Source organism: Poromitra crassiceps (genome assembly GCF_964638095.1).
Source record: "Poromitra crassiceps genome assembly, contig: HAP1_SCAFFOLD_624, whole genome shotgun sequence".
Classification (NCBI taxonomy): domain Eukaryota; kingdom Metazoa; phylum Chordata; class Actinopteri; order Beryciformes; family Melamphaidae; genus Poromitra; species Poromitra crassiceps.
In genome coordinates this window covers 78479-94000 of record NW_028151784.1, presented here as the reverse complement: position 1 = coordinate 94000, position 15522 = coordinate 78479, and the positions used below count along the sequence as shown (strand labels likewise).

Below are 15522 nucleotides of genomic sequence, written 5' to 3'. Positions count from 1 at the left end.
CATAGCCTCTGATATCTTGCTCAGTGAAGGAATGTATAAAAGAAAAGATTCTCCATTTTAATTTTCTTTGGCGTTTGCTCCCTAGTTTCTCTCCATCTCAGTGAAAGGCAGAAAGCCGTGACAAATGTCTTATCTTCGATAATTGGCTTTGTTTGCGGATAATGAAAAATAGTTTTATTCAGATTTTTCTCGCGGTGTTGATGGAGCCATTGTTACTGTCTGTGAGAGAGCACTGTGAACCACCGCCTTTTAAAAAACCACATGGGAACTGCATCTAGATGTCATGGCGTATCATTGAGTAGGTACAGTTGTTACAAAACATGTGAATGATATGATCACTACTATGATGCTGCATGTCAGAGCCCCTCAGCCGAGACTCTCCTGTTTAAAACTCCACTTCAAAACAAATCCACTTCTCAATGAGTATCTGTTGCTTTCCGGTTTGCGGTCGAGACACTGGACATTGGGGACGCAATTCTGTTTTGAATGGCATTGATGTGTGATCAATGATGTGCTTGCAAATATAGCAACAGTTCACACAGTGACCTGAACGGGCGCCACTGCCTGAGACAGAGAATGGCACGTTTCACCTAATGTGAGATGCCTGACAAACCCCCGGCCTCTGTTAACGCCACAACAAGTGGCTTATTTTACAATAGGTGAAGGACTGCATGGCGTTAAAATGCATAGAGCTTGTTCCGTCGACTTAACGGCCTCTTTCGATTTTGCTATATTGTATATTGTATATATTGTGTATTGTATATTACTAGTCATGGTTTTCATTTGAGTCTGATTATTTATTTCTTCCCATTTAAATGTGTCATCATTATACTGTACCATCTACGGACTTAATACGACCACCTCTTTTTCTCTCATGGTCTTTTTCAACCATGAATAAAAAAACTCTACCTTGGAAACCATTTGTGTCTGAATTGTGTCTGATTGTAGCTCACTCAGGTAGATGGTGTGTTTACAGTTACAGACCATGTTGAATATAGGCTGCTTGGTGGTGGGATTGTGAATTTGTGGAACAATGCTGCCCCCATCTGGCGGAGTCAGGCTACTCGGCTCCGCCACTTGTAAGAAAATAGAGGTCCAGGAACGAGTCCGGAAATCATCGATGCAGCCCTGGTTCTTCACAGTTTTCGCCTATGGGAGTTTTGAATGGGTTTTTGGCGCGATGCTTCTAATAATCTCTCTGGACAACGCTGGCTTAATCTAACGCGAACCAGTGTTTAGTAACATCATCTTCACACATGAAGACCACTTTTATGAGTTTTGAAGCTTTTATGTGCCGTTAAAAGGGTGGCTAGCTAGCAAACGGCTAAATGAGACTACAATGTCGACGCGGATATTATACGTCATCACGAGTGAAAGCGGAAATTCTTTCTCTCGCGCCTTCGCGTGGACGCCTATGCGACGTGTGTGTAGTTCTGGATTAGTTTAGCACGAGCTTTTTACCTCTAGGGCTCGCATTTACGCTACAAAACTCATGAAAGTGGTCCTCATGTGTGAAGATTATCCCGCTGAACCTTGGTTCGCGTTTGATTAAACTTGCGTTGCCCACAGACCTTATTTGAAGCATCGCGCCGAAAACCCATTCAAAAATCCCATAGACAGAAACAGTGAAGAACCAGGAAGTTCGGGACTTCCGCATTCAGCCTACAAAAATACGTCATCCCTGGAGCTCTATTGAACCAGAGCCGTATAATAGAAGAGTTCTGACATCTCCATTCACTCCAATGGACCAGTTTTTTTCCAGGAAGTAGAAAGTGGAACTCTTCAGTAAAAAAAGCAGCACTGTCGAGTTGCATCAAAATAGACAGTGTTGTACTTTGAAAGGGTTTTTCATCCCTTGAAATGAATCAAATTGTACATTATCTGCTTTATTTTAGCATGCAAAAGTAGCGCGAGACCCATTCCTGGCTGTTCATTGGCTAATGATTCTTGCATTTTGGTCCTCCGCTGACGCCACTCTCTCTCTAGAGGACACTATATTGAACTCTTCCGATCTCCTAAATGGGCGTGGTTCTCGGCTTGTGATTGGCTGTCTGTCAATATTATGAAACTTCATTGGCTGACCAGTCTCCTAAGGGGGCGTGAAAGTGGCACAGGTACAGGAAGTGACTGGAAGTTAGGGTGTCTCTATCTATAGTTGCAGCTTGTTCTGCACAACACATGTGTCGTTCTCTGGTGTCAGAATTGATTCATTTCTCTTTAAGAAGCCACCAAAAACGTGCAAATGGACGGTGAGTTTAATCTTCAAAGACAGCTCTGTAATATCGCTCTAAAATACAAGTGCCTAACGCTACATAACAGAGTACAGACAGTTAATGTTCGCTCGTATGCTGCCTGAACCTCCAGCAATTTAGCTAGCGTTAATGTTGCCTTTCTTTTCTGCAAAATAACGTACAATAACATAGCCTACTACTGTATCATTCAATAGCCTTTTTAAACCAACATGATCTGCTTTTCAGTTCGGCATGCATCCCATCTACGAAGCAGCTGTAAATTACAATTCCCCACGATCTTCTTCGACCAAAATACACCACTAAGGTGGTACGTCAGTGAGCAGTGTAGTTTAGCGTTAGCTAAATTTAAAAAGTATTTTTTATGGGTGCTTTTTCGATTTGAGTATGCCGAATCGAGGGGTGGCTCTTAAGGAATCAGAAAAGATCCTTGGTCACTTTTGGTCAGATAATGTATAGCTTTGTCGAAGCAAGGCGACATTACATTACTAGACTTTTGACTTGACGCCTGGACAAGTTGGAACTTGTAGCCTATAAAAGAATGGAGAGTATCAGCCATCAGGTCAAGTCTACAGAAACTGGGGGTTTAATTGTAAAATGCATATTATCTGTCCATTGTTGGTGATACACGAAGACATTTCTTTTTTTTTAAAGTATGTTTATTCATTTTTTAGCCATCAGAGGGGCAAATAGCCATCGAAGAATGCAATAACAAATAACATGCCCTCCGTCCCCAGCCACCCACAACACAACACACACAATCTCCACAAAAACAACAACAGCGAAACACAAGACCAAACACACAAACAAAAACAAATGCACAGAGCACCCACAGCAGGCAGAAGGTTAAAAAAAAAAAAAAAAAAAGCACAGCAGGGGTATGCAGACCCAACAAATGGACAAAGGCCCACCACACGTCACACGTCAGACCATGCCAGTCCGCAGAGACCACTCGGAAGGGCCCGGGCCCTATCCTCTCCAATATAGTCCAGAAAGGGGATCCAGATTTGAAATAATTTGAATGGCCCATCCTTGAGCCAAAAGCTGATAGCTTCCAGAGGGAGAAGTTCACGAAGACATTTCTAATTTAAATGTTTTGTATTGGCTTGGAGTAGGATAATGTGGGCAATGTAATAATTCATGTTTTATCCATGTGTTTTGGCACAGATGGACTTGTTCGAGCCAAATTCCCTCCTGACCTGGAGAAGATGCTTGGTGTTGAGGTGAGCAGACAGATTATTTATTTACTTTAGTTACTTCTGAGAGATAATGCCGCCCATCAGTAAGTAATAGTAGTAGCTACTTTGTCCACGTGGGGAAATTAGTTTTCGGTAGAAAAATAATTGTTGGCGGCGTTACATCAAAATAGGCACAGCACATCAAAACAAACACAATCACAGATCTGATCTGATCAAAAAATCAAAACATGGTGCACTATAGCAGCAGCTGGTGGTTACAACACTATATCAAGTAAATAAGAGTAGTTCACTGTTAGTAGTAGAGTAGTAAGAGTAGTGCAGAGTTAAACTAATGTGGAAAACATGCTACAGCGTCAAAGCCCTCGCCATACGTGCCGAGGGCTGCGCTGCGTCTGGTGAGCCAGACTCATTGAAAAAGTATCCCGTTAGAATGCATATGGATATCGATGAAAATCTATATGGATTTTTCCCACAGTAAATTTCAAACCTAATAACCTGTGTGAACTTCATTATCGTCTTCCTCTCATCTCCAGTCTCAAACGAACTCTCAAGCAGACACTTTCGTCCAGGCTTTCCTGAGGAACAGCATCCAGTCCAAGTCACAGCAGGATCTGAAGGAGCTTCTGGCTCACAAAGCCGTGATCCTGGAGTACGCCCGGCCCAAGAAGAAGAAAGAGAAGAGCCACAGCAAGAAAGCCAAAGGGCTCAACGCCAGACAGAAGAGAGAACTGAAGGTTTTCCACATCAAGCCCGAACACCAGAGGTTGGTTGGTAATCAAAAAAATCTGAATTGTCACAGTGGCTGCATCCTAATCATTTCTTACTGTTAAAATGCTACACTAGCCGTAAGCTAACTGTTGTATGTTCTCAACTCTAGATATGAACTTTTCCTGCCACTACATAACCTATGGAGACAATACATTATTGACCTGTGCAATGGATTGAAACCATCCTGGTGAGTATCGGTTTGGAGCTCAGTGGTGTTATCGCCCATTAGAGACCACTTCAAATGTCTTTTCATCTCTGTCCTATAGTCTTTTGCTTGGTTACCAGTCATGTTACATCTCTAATAAACCTCTCTATCTTTTGTAGCAGTCCACACTTTGTTCAGCAGAAGCTTTTGAAGGCAGACTTCCATGGTGCCATTATCACAGGTAGGAGTTCACTTTTGCTTTCTGTGATGAAATCCCACTCTGTGATGGCCCACCGCAGAGCGAAGCTGATTACCGCTTCGCCACATGCAAACGAGCAGAGGTGGAGATAATTAATTAGAATTGCAACGGCGCTAATACAAGGCCAAGCAATGCACACAATATAGCCCATTAGCGGCAACTGCGCATGCGCTGTGTACAGCGCCTCATGGCAAACAAGGAAGTAACTTCAGTTACTCTTGGTTAGTTTGGTTAATCTTTGTTAGATCTCGGTGTGTAGATTTACTTTGAAAATGGCCGTTTCCAGTAACTTTGGATTATTATTTTATCGCGTGGCGAGTACACGAGGCACAACATGTACATGTGGGTGTTTCTGGCGCTGTTGCAATCTACCATTCACTACCATAGACACTGCATGAAATAGGCCACGCCCATCACGGGGGAAAGCTCTCCATTCACTGCCATACACCAGCATCATTTTCCTTGAATTATACATAGCTAAAAGCTGTTGTGTGGTGGGCTGTGCAGACAACAAATGTAAAAAATCGCCAATTCAAGTTTTTTTTGTACTCCTGAGCAAAACAAGGAAGCTGTTGAGAATTGGCGAGAAGAAAAATGTGGGTTTAGCTGTCAAGGAAGTAAGTTGGAGTGTTCATCTTCCGGATATATGATCTTTGTGTGCAACACGTGACATAGGGGAACGCACTTATCTGGTTAAATAAAGGTTAAAAAAAAAGGGAGTGTCTCTATTGTAGCACTAGCAAAGTGGCAGCGGGGGCTGTACCGCCCTTTGTAGGGAACGCACAGTGATGATAAAGGCATCCACATTATCCATTTACTGTCTGCAATATGGCAAATAGGCAAATCTCCCAAAATGTTGGCGTATCCCTTTAAGGCTAATATCAAAATTCAATCGATCATTGTTATGTCAAAATATTTCAATACTTCAGTGTTTCCCCCAGAACATTATTCTTAATCTTATCAGGGTGGAAAAGCCGCTGAAACATTTAGATCATCATGGAACATTAATTAAGGATGAATTTACACGCACAAAAAACGTTAAACAATAACAGAATTAGACTCAGCCCTCAGTCTTAATCCGTTTCACTCCTGTAAGACTGAGAATATTACTATTTAAATCTTTGCATAACGTTAGGTGGCGCTGTTGGAAGCCTTGCATCGGAGAACCAATCATGAGTGTTGTGGGCGGGCCTGCTTTCTGGGGGCAGATCTCATGCAGAACCGGTGTCTCGCAAAACATCGTCGCATTTGCGGAGAAACATATTAATCACGTAGAAACAAACATAACCTGTTAATAGGACGTGTTTCATCCGGCCCCGGTGGCTAGAGGTCTTTCCCCCAGCGATAAACCAGACTCCCGAGGCTAACGTTACAGAGCCTGCTGATGACTCACAGTAGCAAGCGGACCACTTCCGGGTAGGAAAAATGATTGTAAAATAAACCACAGCTATACATTTTGTTTGGAGCATATCAGCTTCATGCTCTGTGTTAGGACTATGATAAATGGCATTGCCGCTACCAAATAAAATTCTAATAATAAATGTAGGCGTGTCTGCTGCCGGCGGTTCTCGCCGGGCTCGGACAGACAGTTTCTGACAGTGAAATTCCCAGACGTTTGGTGGCGCAGCTCACCAAACGTCTGGGAGCCGAGACTATAACAGAATAGACTTACAAGTGTCTAAGCCAAGTGTTGCTATGTTAACAATTGGTTGTCGACCATGACTTGGATGTATTTCTGTAAGCACTTCCTATCTTTGTCACTTTACTAGCATCTTGTCTTGTTTTGCACAGTGGTTCGGTCCAGATGCCGTCATATGTTGGAACTACAGGGATTCTGGTTCAAGAGTTCAAACACGTCTTCAAGATCATCACCAAAGAGGACCGACTGAAAGGTTTGCCCAGCTGAATGTCTCTCACTCACTCAACACTAGGGATGTTCCATATTGGCTTTTTTACCGATATCCGATATCCGATAATGTCCAACTCTTAATTTCCGATACCGATATCAACCGATATCAACCGATACCGATATAAGCGGGCTTTTTTTCCACCAAAATTTCACGTAACAAGTTACATAATGTAGCTTAATGTAGCTGAAGAGTTTAATAATATGCATGTTGTGTTAAAGTTGTAAGTGTTAGAGAAGCGAGCTTGTGACCAGAAGGTCGTCGGTTCAATCCCCGGGACCGGCAGGATAAATCTGGGTGGGGAAAGTGAAAAGGCAGCGCTTGCCCCTCCCTCATTACCACCACTGAGGTGCCCTCGAGCAAGGCCCTTAACCCCAACCGCTCCAGTGGAGCTGCTCAGTGGCCAACAGATCAGACTGTGGTTGTACTGGTCAGCTTCCAGGTATGAATGTGTGTGTGAATGTGAACAGGGCACTCCTGAAAAAGAGAGCATTGCTCTCAGTGAGACTCCCCTTGTATTTAAAAAAAAAAAAAAAAATCGGCATGAAAACCGATACCGATATTTTCCGATATCGATTTTTTTATGCTAATATCGGCCGATAATATCGGTAGGCCGATAATATCGGACATCCCTACTCAACACCTGTTTTATTTAGAGAGCTTCACGCTATCTCCCTCAGTTCCCTCAGTATCTCCCACGCTATCTCCCCCCCCCCCCCCCCCCCCCCCCCCGCATTCTTGTTGTCTTTTCAGAGCAGGTTTCAACACAGCGATCAGACTTGTGATGAAAAACCTTGCGCTCTCGGACGTCTCTTAAAGTCCCTGGAAACCAAAATCCACAAAAACGTTCTAACTACGGTATGTTATTTAGGGTCTTATGTTAGTAATTTTGTGCCTCAGAAATTATTATACATTACTTTCAACCCAAAGCCTTAAAATCGACACTTTTCTACAAGATTCTACAAAGTACTTCCTCATTGAAGACAGCAGTGCGCGAGGTGATAAAACGCAGGAGCTTATGACGTCATAAGCTCTATATAACCTTTGTACACGCGCGCAATCTGCCCTTCTCCTTTTGTCCGTTCTTTGCCCCCAGTGACAGCGCTCCCTCAGTGTCTGTCTGCCTCCCACTCTGTGCCGAGCGCTATGCTGCTCTCTCTCTCTCTCTCTCTCTCTCTCTCTCTCTGGACTAGTGTGAGAGAGAGCACAGAGAGAGACACACAGCCGCAACGAACACACGCACACACACACACACACACACACACACACACACACACAAGCCCTCTCAAGCCCTCGTGTTCGACACACGCACTGGATCTCTCTTTCTCCGTTTCCCTCCCCCCCTCTCTCTCGCGCTCTCTCTCTCTCGGAGGAGAGAAATGTCACTGCTGCAGACGGACACGCCCACACATTCCGCGGGAGAAAATACACTCTAAAAAATAATCGATTCTCATGCGTTTTGCCACACCTGTCAAACCTAAATTTATATACTTTGCAACGTTCATCATCGTTCAAATTTGGCTGGTGGCTTATTAACATAGGGTCCTGTGATGTGATGAACTCAAAATGCTAAATAATAAAGAAATATTTCTGGTTTCCAGGGACTTTAAGATGTTTTGTCCCTTTCTTTTGCGACAGTGATCCCCAAGAGGAACAGCGTGTTTGCGGTGGAAATCAACGGCTTCGTCTCCCACATCTACGTCGCACTGCGACGTGGCTCAGAAAGGGACATGAAGTCATCTGCAACTTTCATCCAAACCCAGTAGGATTTTGCAGCAGCATGGACAGTGGCTTGTAATTGACAGAAAATCAAATTTTCACAGTCGTCGAGGAGTAGTTAAAGTAGAGAGTTTCTGCTCCGAGAGAGTATGTGCTGGAACGTGCGATTTGAACGGCAGAAATCTCAGCCACCGGTAATTCCCGAGTCATTCCAGATCAACAAGGAAGAGAGTGGCAGAGGAATCGAAGCTGCTAAAGACATGGGGGGGATTTCACAGAGCAGGATTAGTGAGTTATCCAGCCAGCTTGAAGTTGTTTTGGTTTCACAGTTCAAATCAGTATCGTTGGCTTATACGGTTTCACAGTTCAAATCAGTATCATTGGCTTAGGGCCTGTGTCCACCTAGCGTCTTTTCCTCAGGTCCAGCGTCTTTTTTCAGTTGTTTTCAATGGGGGGAGAGCGTATGCGAGCGCACACGGACGTCTATAGAAAGTGCGCTGCACCCAGCGTCTATTTTCAGAGCGCTCCGGCGTTTTTGTGCGCCGGCTCCCAGCGCTCCCAGCTGAGAATAATTTAACTTTTCAGAAAGACGCTGGTGTCGGGTGCTCCTTTTCTGGCAACTAATCATATGGAGAAACTATCGCAACAGAGACAGAAAGGCTCAATTGTGGGAGCAGATTGGCTAGACACTTAATATTTCTGGTGAGTGTTGTGCTTACTGCTTTTAATAGCGTAGCCTACCTGTGTTGTTAGCTTGCTAGCTGTCAGCTATCAAGCTCCTACCGCACTGAGCTAACGTTGCTTCCTTGTATATTGTGCGCTCGGATCAGCGCTCCCCAGCGCACTCCCAACGTTTAACGTCGGAAAAAGACGCTAGGTGGACACAGGCCCTTATACGGTTTCACAGTTCAAATCAGTATCATTGGCTTATACGGTTTCACAGTTCAAATCAGTATCATTGGCTTATAGGGTTTAACAGTTCAAATCAGTATCATTGGCTTATACGGTTTCACAGTTCAAATCAGTATCATTGGCTTATAGGGTTTCACAGTTCAAATCAGTATCGTTGGCTTATACGGTTTCACAGTTCAAATCAGTATCGTTGGCTTATACGGTTTCACAGTTCAAATCAGTATCATTGGCTTATACCGTTTAACAGTTCAAATCAGTATCGTTGGCTTATACGGTTTCACAGTTCAAATCAGTATCGTTGGCTTATACGGTTTCACAGTTCAAATCAGTATCATTGGCTTATACCGTTTCACAGTTCAAATCAGTATCGTTGGCTTATACCGTTTAACAGTTCAAATCAGTATCGTTGGCTTATACCGTTTAACAGTTCAAATCAGTATCGTTGGCTTATACAGGAGCAGCAGGTCATGCTGATTGGTCCATAAAGATGTCGATTCAGAGGTTTACCACCAGGAGAAGATTTCTATTCAATTAAAGTTAGCAATGCAACAGTAGATGGAAGCTTTATACTACGAGAGGGAGGGGGAGTTACTCATTCACTTTAGTTACATTATTTATATCCCATTGTTTTCTCCACCAAAAGTAAATGGACATTGGCTTTGTTGGATAAAAATGTCAGCTCCCTGAGAACAAGGTTTGAAATTGTTTCAGCTCTTTGATTTGTAAAAATGTGTTTTTATATAGGCAAAGCAATGGTTTATTTTATTATGTATAATGTCCAGTAGAGGGCAGAGCAGCCATTTACTTTGTGTGTGGGGGGGAGGGGCTGTATTCACAAATTTGCACGCCTCCAATCAGGTCCACACAGCTGCCAGAGTTTGGAAGTTTGTGGAGGTGAATGGCTGAGGATCAGATCGCTGTGGATAACTGCTGTGTCTGTCAATATTGATCATGTAAATGAAGCTTATTTGTGTGATTAAATTGAAGTTGTTGCCATCAGTTGATTCCTGTTATTCTGTTTCTCTGTTGTGCTTTGTGAAGCACTTCATTGCACTGATTAGTTATTGTAGTTTTGTAGGAGGAGACTTGGAGCATCCTTCATGCATCTTGTCAGTTCTTTTTTGGTTTCCGGGTCAACAAGGAGACAAGGCTGTGAGGACAGAGGAAAGGATACATTTTCACCAAATAGGATACACCCATCTGAACCTTCAACAATGAGGACAGTAGCTATAAGCCGTACAGAGTAGACGTACGCACAGTCAACATAAAGTCTTACATTATCATACATGATCTAAAACAAATATAATAAAATGATGTGTAACAACACAGGCGAGGCCTGTGCGCGAACCCGGGTCTCCAACTTACAAGCCCAACACGTTAACCATCAGCCATTAGCTAAGGCTCACGTGTTGGCTTTTATCCTTACAGACCCAGGATCGCTACAAATGTAATCGCTGCATGGAATCATGAAACTGAATTATAGCGAGGTAACCTTTCATGCACGTTCCAGTAGAAACCTTCGTTAGAAGTATATATATTACTAAATGATTAGTGAGCGGTGACTAAGGTTGGGGGAGATGGACAACTTACCCGGGCGGTTTCATGTGGACCCCTTTGGTGGGGTCCTATGCGTAATATCCCTCACAAGCACATAAGCACCTTTTGTGGCTGGTAGCACCACGTTAACAATGCCAAACGTCTGATGTATGTATTTTATTTTCCTGTGTCTGAGCCTGTTTGTCTTGTTCGTTTATTGTTCTATTAAAAAAAATGAAAATATAATATATATATTACTTCCAAGAGATTATTTTCATTCAAGTCAATAGCTGAGGGGTTAAGACAGAGGACTCTGAAGCAGGTGTGCCGAGATCGAACCCTGCTCTGGATTTCTTTTTTCTCTCTGAACATAACCGTTGTGGGAGTGACATATTTCGACGTTGTGGGGAAGATCTGGACGTGCAGGGAACGATTTTGTGTCGAAAAGGCAGAATAAACACAGGTGCAAGCAAAACACTAATGAGGGGTCCCAAATTCCTATCATGGAAGTTTGAAACCCTCATTATTGCTTTGCTTGCACCTGTAGGGTGCCCATAGAGGGGTCTATGGGCAGGGGTGGGCAATGCCCACTCAGACATGAGTCTTCACAACTCAATCAAAAGTTAAGCAAATATTGCAACAAGCACAGAGAGATTATCTCCATTTTATTAGTAGATCCTGCACCCCATACAACACAAGACTACAGTAAATACTGTTTATTGTTGCATTAGACCACACACAGCATCTCAGAGGGGGTCACTGAACTGCACACCAGAGTCAACCATGGTGCCAAAATTTCAACATTGTGAAGCAATAACATGTAGAACAGCACTATTAGTTGACAATAACCTTGCAGATAACTAACATCACACATGTAGAACAGGAAGTCCTTTAACTAACATCCCAAAGCACATTAATAAACACATCTACCCCAGAGCATGCTGGGAACTCCGCCTACAATATATTTCTGTTCACCCCAAACCAATGGAGAAATTCAGTATGTTGCAGGAGGGGGCGGCTGCAGCAAGGCCCTGTCAGAGGCCCCTCTGTCACAGCTTTAGCAAAGAGATAGCTGTGAATGATGCTTGGCAAAGTGGATATGATCATATTCAGCCAGACAGTCAGATGGAGATTTAAAATGGTGAGCAATTTTTATTTATTTGTAGCCAGGCTAACTTAGAGGGCTGGCCCATGTTGTAGTCAGGTTCCCTCCCTAGTGATTTACACCCATCAAGGCCCAGGTGCTGCTGCTTAGATAATTAGGTGCACCTCAATAAATACTGTGTCTTGTGGGGCTGAGCTGCCCTTATCCCACACTCTTTGGTTTTCCCTGGAAATGGTTGCTTGGAGCTTGGTTGCTGACACTTTATAAGTGAACATGCGGCCTAGAACATTCATCACAGCTTGAGAATCCCAAGAGCTTTATTCTCTATGTGAAGTAGCGGCCAGCTGCTGTTTTGCCCTTTCTTTATTGTTTTATTTATTTTGTTGTACTATTTCACTTTCTGTTGTACCACTGCCTGTTTTTAATTGTTACGTTCTGACTGCAGGTTGTCCCGGCCAGGAGTGGAGAAATTGTCCCATTGAGAGGGGCTGAGTGTGCGAATCCCCGTGTCCCTAGTTATCTGTGGGTTTGTGTTTTTGGTTTGCTGTGCTGTTTGTAGTGTATCCCCACCTAGTCTTAATTTGGGATCGCATTTGAGCTTTTAGCTCCCTCTCTGGGGACTCTTAACCCCTCCTCCTGGTCGTTGAGCAGCTTCCATTTAGAACTATCTAAATGTGTTTTTAATTTATAAACAACCAGCCTTTTAGCATGTTGACCTTTTAACTGGGACTGTGTGCATTAAATAAACATGTACCCTTGTTATACTTGGAACATCTTGCCTCTGCTCTTCATTTAAGGGTAAAACGGAACTTTGGTTTAACTCTTTGGGTGAAATTCCCAAGGTGGCGTTGTCAATTTATGTAACTGGCTTCTTTGCATGGTTACATATTTATTTTTTTTACTACTGGGGGCACCTGCCCCCCCTAGCCCCCCATTAACTCTGGCAATGCCAACACTTTTTCACACCTCTCTCTCTCTCTGTTCTATGTCTCTTACCCAGAGGACACCCACGTTGCATTTAGGTACAGTCAGTTAGATTCAGCTTGGTGGTGGTGGTTGCTTAAACCTGCACTAAACCTCTGGTGTCACTCCACATTTAGTCTTTAGGCTTTAGGCAAGGTGCCACAATAGTCTACTGGAAATTTCTTGGACCCAGTAATGTTGTTTCTTATGAACTTTTATGATTGAAATGTCATATTTATGCCTAGTGGATGAAATTCAACTTGGTTGCTAAAAGGGGTTTTAGCAACCAAGTTGAATTTCATCCACTAGGCATAAATATCAAATATGACATTTCAATCATAAAAGTTCATAAGAAACAACATTACCTTGCCTTGCCTAAAGCCTAAAGAGTAAATGTGGAGTGGAGTTGAATGTTATATTTGCTATGATTATTGTCATATTTGCTATGATTATTGTTACTTGATATGTCACTTTACTGAGATAGATACTATATTTGATGATGATTATACTGTGTAATATTTCTCTGTGTATTGTTTTACCTGATTTTAGTGTTCTGTTGTTATTGTGAAGTGTACTGAGACACCTCGGTGTGATTTTGCACTCTAAATAAACTTTGATTGATTGATTGATGTTTGAATTTTAGTTTTTGCCTTCGTCAGATACTTGTTACAGCATGGGGAAATGTTTCTGTGAGGAGACTAGGGCCCTATTTTGTCGATAGCGCACGATCTAAGCGCATGGCACAAGTGCATTTGTGGTTGTGTCCAAGTCCACTTGTACGTGCATGTACTAAGTCCCTTAATTATTCATAGGTGTGTTTTGGGCGTAACATGAACTCAACCAATCAGAGTGTCATCTGCCAGTCCCTTTAAAAGCCAGGTGTAGATGCTGAATTCATCGACAGACCTCCACCGCCACTGAGCCATTGAGTCAGGGTGGGATGGCGCCCCGACTTGACCTACGCCCCCGTAGCAGTCGGCTAGACACCCCTTTCAAAAAGGGCTTAATTTGACCTACAATTCATTGTCAGTATTTCAAAAACACAGATGATTCTGTCCTCAAGAACAACAATTTTGTATGCAAAGATTTCAAAGAATGTGTTTTTTCCTGCCCCCCCCACACATACACACACACACACACACACACACACACACACACACACACACACACACACACACACACACACACACACAGACAGAAACAGACAGAAGGTGGCGTTCTCCACCGCTCTGGGTGGAGGTGATGGAGGACGTACAATAGGACCCTTCAGCGGAGACAGAACGTTGATCTACAGGAAAGTCTGGACCAACACTGGACGGGCCTACAGCTCTGATACAGGTGACCCAACACACACACACACACACACACACACACACACACACACACACACACACACACACACACACACACACACACACACACACACACACACACACACACACACACAGCTAACCTTGTTGATGAATCTGTTCACCATGTTGTGGGATGTCACTTCATAGAGACTTTGCATTATTTCTTCTGCAGGCATCTTCACAGCACCGGTGGGAGGAGTCTACTATTTCAGATTCACCGCCAGCGGTTACAAAACCACAAAATTTACAGGAGTGAAGCTCTTCAAGAACGACTTATTTCTGTTGCATAACAGAGAGAACCCCACCGACACAGCTGACCCCCGCACCTACTTCTCCAATGGTCTGGTCCTGACGCTACTCCCCCGCGACAGGGTCTACATGAAACTTCCCTCAGGGGACACCATCTATGACGGTCCAGGCCACCGCTCCACCTTCAGCGGTTTTCTGCTCTTCACTTTGTAAATGTTCACTTGGAAAATTAATCTAAGCTCTTAGCTCACTCTTTTCCTCCAATAAAATGGTGTTTGCGTATAAAAACAGAAGCGCTGATATATTCACTGTTGAGATCTTCATAGAACAAAATATTATTGGGGTGTTGCTCAATTTGAACAATTGTATTAACAGACTGAATTTGAATCACATCATTTCAATTTGTATTGTTTAACTTGTATAATTGCATTGAAGAACTGAATATGAATAGCATCATTTGAAATTGAATGTATTAGTTTGAAACTGAATTCCAATCAACTTGAAACTGAATGTAATGTAATATAATGAAATTGAGAGCAATAAAGATGATAAAAGCAATGGGCAGTCACAGTAAGCACTCCAATTCTGAGAACAGTGACTGGGTTCAGGGCATTGGCAGGAGTATCTGATAGCCTACCTAACATCCATGAAAAAATAGAAAAAATAAATAAAGCTTGCACACTGCAAAGGCTCCAGTTTATGTGTTTTTATTTGACACCGGTGTTCGTGTCTCGCCTTTTTTCATATGTCTACCTAACATCCATAACATGTATAGATACAGATAGATCAATCCATGATCAGGGTGTTGGTAAGATGCAATGGTAAACACACAGAGCTCTATACCGCCTCCTATAGACCGCTCCAAAGAAAGACAGCATGTATATTTAGAAAGAACAGACAACAGTTAGAAAGTGGCTCCTACAGGCAGTTAAACACACAAAGATACTACAGCATAACAGAGTTCAAAAACAGCAACCAACCACTATTGATAGGTGTCGACATGGTTGTTGTTGTTGTTGTTGTTGTTGTTGTGGTGGTGTGTGTGTGTGTGTATAGTAGTCTGTCTAAACTTCTGGACAGTATGGACAGGACGGAGTCTTCAAGACCATCAGTGGCTCTCTCTCATCAGTGGTTTGGCTTTTGGAAAAAACCCCACCAA

The 15522-nt window shown here is 43.0% G+C and overlaps 1 pseudogene across 1 annotated transcript; it reads left to right on the top strand.

The window, feature by feature from the left end:
* Positions 1–2156: 2156 nt before the first annotated feature.
* On the top strand, positions 2157–14576 carry LOC310771416 (ribonuclease P protein subunit p29-like; annotated as a pseudogene). The gene is made up of 8 exons: positions 2157–2249; positions 3417–3472; positions 3982–4211; positions 4326–4403; positions 4541–4602; positions 6412–6512; positions 8166–8289; positions 14408–14576. The product of its transcript is annotated as a ribonuclease P protein subunit p29-like (transcript).
* Positions 14577–15522: the final 946 nt, after the last annotated feature.